We start from the raw sequence: 6000 nt of genomic DNA on the forward strand, positions 1-6000 counted from the left end.
CTCTTCCAAACTTTGGTTGTGAATATCTATTTCCATGGTTTTTTCAATTTGATCTTCATCAATTTGAACTGATAATTTTTTTTTTGGTCTGCCTCTCAAACCTTTTTTTTGTTGTTTGTCCGATTTTTTGGTTTCAGCTTCTTTTAACCTAGTTATAACTTCATCTGTGGTTAAAACTTCACCATACATAGCAGTTTTTAAACGGGGTATTTGTTGTTTAGGAACAACAGGTGTTATATTTTGAGATTTTAAATTTATTAATTGATTTGAAAAAATCCCAATGATGTCAACTGGTGTTATATCAGATAGAGCTGTTGTTCCTAAATGATCAATTGTATTATTACTTGTAGATAAATTATGTTGTTCTATATATATCGGATAATCAAGAAACTCAGAATTAATTTCATTAAAAGGTAAACAATTATTTTCTGTTAAGCTAATGAAAGATTCAGAGTTAATACTGATTTCAGGAATAATATTGCTAGGCTCAGTCAATTCAATAGAAGTAGTATGTTGGTGAAATTCCTTAAGTATTTCCATTTCTTGTAACTGTTCTTGGTATTTTTTATTTTTGTACTCTTTGAGGTAAACTGATGGTAGTGTAAACCTGATATAATATTTACAGATTTCATTGACTCTAACCATACAATACCCAATAGCTCTGAAAATTTGCCTTTTGTCAATCTTCCAACTCCTTTACCTACCATTTGTTTACCAAATTGAATAAGTTTTTTATCCCATGCAACTTTTAACGGACCAAAAACACACTTGTCAAGGGGTTGAATTTTATCTGTTAAGTGACTAGGAAATTTTACCAACACTATGTTATTGTCAATCGCAGATTTCAATATCCTAATACTTATGTGTGAACAATGCCCATCAAATAAAAGTAGAGCAGTTTGGCTTTCATTGTTATTATGTTGACGAAGTTGTTGAACATGTTGAACAAAAGACTTTCAAAACCAGTTAAAAAATACAGACTCTTCCATCCACCCATTCTTACTAACAGCATAAAATGTTCCTGAAACAAAAAAAAATTTAGCAAATTGGAAAAATAATATATAACATATGTTAATGAATCATATACCTGGATAGGCTTTAGGTGAGGTCCATCGAGCTTGAACGGCACATCCTTTGAACACAATTAATGGTGGTAAATATTTACCATCGGCTGATACACATGCTAATACAGAAATTGATTCTCTACCTGAACTTCCAACTATACGATTAAGAGGTTGTCCTTTTTCACCAATTGCTCTTAGTTTTGATGGGTCTGTGTGGAACCCACTCTCATCTGCATTAAAAAAGAACTCTGGGTGATTCTGTATATTATTTTCCAAAACAACAGCCATCAGTTTTTCATAAAAATCATATACTACTTCTGGCTTTCTAGCATCTTTTCTTACTTTTTGTAGTTGTTCAGGCTTTTTAAATGATAATTTAGGATGCCTTTTCATAAACCCATAATACCAGTCATCTCCAGGAATACCATTTTTAAATGGTGTGATAAAATTACTTTCCTTAATAAAATGTCCAACTAACTCTTTAAATTCATTTTTATCGCATGGATAACCCATTTTTGATCTGGCTAAAAGGCATTTTTCAAGAACTAATTCTATATCATCAGAAAATACACGAGGCCGACCTGCTTTTGTACATGACATTGGAGTTTTTCTTCCTTTTATACGGTTGTATACAACTGCTTTAGGAACATTAAATTCTTCATGTGCTTGATTATATGTAAGACTTCCACTTTTAACAGCATTCACAGCTTTTTCTAAATCATTTGGAGTATAACAAAGGCCACTTCGTTTTTTCACATAATTTCTCACCCTAATATAAAAAGAAATATTACTTATGCAATACAAAAATTTACTTATGAACTTGTTTACATCAAATAGTGAAAGATTGGGATCAGAACGTGAATAGTTTTGTATTGTTAATTACTATACGTAATTGTTTTTAATATATATTTTACTGTTCTCATTTACCCCAAATTAATGTTTACAAAAACCCCGTAACCAAAATTTTTGGGGCAAATGTAAATTATAAGTTATCTTTAGTAATAGTTATTTAAAATTAAGTAATTATAACTATTATGTTCACGGATGCATCAAGTTCAAGTTTAATGTATAATAAGTATATATTTACTTACATTTTGAAGGAGCAACGCAAAAATAAAAACCAGTAAAAGCCTAGTATCACAGTTTAAAACTAAGGTGATTTTCACAACAACAATTTACTAACATAACCTAAAAATGTTATCAATTATCTTAGTGTACAACTCCGAAACACATGTCTACCACTATAAAACACAACAAATACGTCATTATTACTAAAACTAAAACTTCCATTAATGGTATTTTCAATTACCCCTATTCACAATTACCCTCTTGACCCTATTTATTTATTTATTATTTAAAGTGACTGAGGTATTTATCTATTTTTAATTGTATTAACTTTAATTATAATTATTTTTACTTATTTATTGACTTATGATTTAAAATAACTTTATTCAAAATTATTTATTAGATTATACAATACATTTTAAAATTATTTTACAATTTCTATACTACACCGTATGGTGATATTACAACGATACGACAATGTACCTATCGCCAAAATGGTCAATCGCCGAAACGGATATCGTCGAATTGACATATCGTCGAAACGTCCGCGCCGAAAAGGCCCATTCCCATAAAAATAAATATTTTAATATTTTATATCACTAGGTATAGTCTATAACACATATTGGTTAATATGTATTTATTTATTATATTTATAAATAATTTATTTATCATTATTATGTAAATTGTAAATATATAATAAAGTTTGAAAGTGCATTAAATTATTTTTATATTACCTTAACTAAATATTATTAGTTTCCTCTTCGTTAGTTAGTCTATTAATGAACAAAAATAATAATAATAAGGGGCGAAGGTAGACCACTAATTGTGAAACTGGGGGCATTAGTTTTCGCCACATTATCATTGACTTTCTCGTATTATCATTTATAGTATTTGTTAATAATAGTAGTAATGACCCGCCCGCCCGCCAATCGACGATCGTGACGGTCGTATATCAATACAAGATATATATAACATTGTGTACCCGACACCCGTCCTGTCTGTTGGTAAATCATGTGAAATATACTAAAAATAGTTCTTGCATGGCACAGGCATAATATAATAATAATATATATCATAATATTATTTATGTGTTATTACTTATTATAATATATTATAATATTTTGTACAAAAATTGTATTTTTATCAGTGAGTGATGGTTGTCAATGACTGCTTTCAGACTGCACTACTGTAGAGTTATTTTAATTGTAAATTACAACCTCGTCTAGTCGTCTCGTATATTTTCTTGTTAGTTGTTCTTAGTTTTTCTTGATTACTATCAATATAAATATGGATACATTTTTAAGTAAAACGTCCAACAAAAGAATTCGTCTGGAAAATGTTGATGATTCACCTGCTGTTGACGTTTCGGCACCATTGTCAGAACTTAAATTTCAGTATTTATTCGATACATTTTATAAACTGGTGTCAATAAATGGCGATACAATCAAAGCTTCTTGTCAAAATTGTCACAAAATCATAACTGCATACACAACTTCAAGTGGCAACTTATTAAGTCATATTGAGGTAAGTTTTCATAATAAAGGGTGGGGCAGTGGGTTCTGACGAATTTTAATTATAGTTTATTGGTAAAGTATTAAAAACAAAGTAATGAAACAAATTGTATTTTATTCAACAAAGATTATTTTTAATTGTTATAAACAAAAATCTTAATTTTTAAAAATTACATTACTTAAGTGGCCGCCTCCATTTCGTATACAGTTGGTTATCCGTTTTTTCATACCGTCCATAACTCTGTAGGATATGCACGTCGATGGCTGTAATTTCCCGTCTAATGTTTTCTTTTAACTCTAGTAGTGTATGTGGCTTATTAGTAAATACTTTAGATTTCAAATAATCCCACAAAAAGAAATCAGGTGAACCATTCCGCGAAATCACACGATTCGAAAACATTTGTCTAAGAACAGCCAATGAAATACGCGCTGTATGGCTGGTAGCACCATCTTGTTGGTACCATAGATTTTATCATGTACTCCTAATCGTTGTAATTCAGTTGGCAAGAAGTTGTTCAGCATTTCCACATAACGTTCAGGGATATACGTCAATTTACCGTAGCTAAATTCATCGCGCGTCAAATGATCGCGGTCAATTTATCGTGGTAGCAATTAATCGCACGTAAATTTATCACCAAATTTTATTATAAATTTATAATATTTTATTATTTAAATAATCACAAAAACATTAATCACAATAAATATTGTTTGTCGTTTACATAATATACATTATTTACAAAATTTACAATTGCAATTGAAAATTATGAGCTATTCCTTGTAAATAGTCGCCGATAGATCTATTTTCAAAATCATAGCATATTTGCTTTAGATGTTGAGCTTTATTTTGATACTTTTTTTTTGCTGGTGGACATTCTTCAGCTATATATTGTTCGATTTTTATTTTATTCGTGTTTTCCTCTTTTTTCAATGCTAATATAAATTTCCATATACTTGGATGACATTGATTTAAGATCGATGTAAAACAATTGTGCCATCCTTCAACAGCATTATTTGTTCTTGGTAAATCTTCAGAAACCAACGAATAGCAGTTCCAAATCGAAATTTTAAAAGTAGGCGATCGCCTTTTTTTTCGCCTGTCAGTACGTCCTATCCAAGTATCGTCAAAATAATTAAGAATTGGTGATAATAGTTCGTCATTTTCAATAAAGTATTTGGTGTCCAACAATTTTTCATAAGACTCAATAACCTTATTTTCTGGTACATAAGCTAAGCTTGGTAGTTTACGAATCTGTAGCGCAAAAGTTACGTCATCTATATATTTTTTTTGGAGGCCTGCGGCTTGAATTTGTCGCCAAATACATTGCGACAAATGAAAGAAACAACCTTTTAGTTTTGCTTCAGGAAATTCAGAAGTTATTGCATTCATTGCACCTTTTTCAAAGTCGACCATAATTGTCTTAGGACTTAGATCAGGCTCAATTGTTTTTAGTGCTTGAAACATAAGTTTATAGGTGTTTTCTTTTTTATTTGGCAATAAGATATAAACAGATGGTAACACATTAGAATACTGAATAGCGTGAATTGTATATAATTGATAAAATAATGATGGTGCACTAGAAAATGTGTCATCACAAAACCAATTGTCGCATTGTGTCATAAGCAGGGCCATATTTACCATTAGGCAGGATAGGCAATTGCCTATGGCCTCCGTTATTAGGGGGCCTCGGATTTTTATGAACTTAATATTTTTTTTTCTAGAATACTACTTTTAGTGTATAAAACAAGCATAAGAAAAATAAATATAATATTTCAAAAAAATATAATAATTAATCCTTATCAGCGTAAAATGCAAAGAAAAGAAATAAAAGTCTATTTTTGTACATACTGGAAACACCATACGGCCCACAACCATAACAGATTTATGACGCAAAATAATATAATAATAAGTTATTAATAATAAATTAACAGTAAACACCCATGACCCATCATACGATTATGAGGACGGTCACTCGGGAGTTGACTCGTCAGTTCTCTGTTGATTATTTACATTTACCAAAGTTATTCGTTTGTTGTAAACATTTTTTCTTATAAAATTTATATTTATTTATATTTTATTGTTAATGTTTGTTTTAACGGCATATTATACGTTTTTGGTAGTTGAGATTTTGTCTATATTTTATTTAACTAAATTGTTTTAAATGTCGTCGAGAAAGTTTGAAATCGGTGCTTCTAAAAGAAGAAGAAAAGAGTCACAAAACAAAGAATTAAAAAAATATAGAGGGTTAATGAACGAATTTGTGATCAATTCAGGTAAACTGTGTGGAAATTAAATGTAATAATTTTGTTTTGTTTATTATTAGTTAAAAATAATGTTTAATACTTCAGGTGTACAACAGAAA

The sequence above is a fragment of the Aphis gossypii genome, unplaced genomic scaffold (assembly GCF_020184175.1).
Source record: "Aphis gossypii isolate Hap1 unplaced genomic scaffold, ASM2018417v2 Contig00509, whole genome shotgun sequence".
Taxonomy (NCBI): Eukaryota; Metazoa; Arthropoda; class Insecta; order Hemiptera; family Aphididae; genus Aphis; species Aphis gossypii.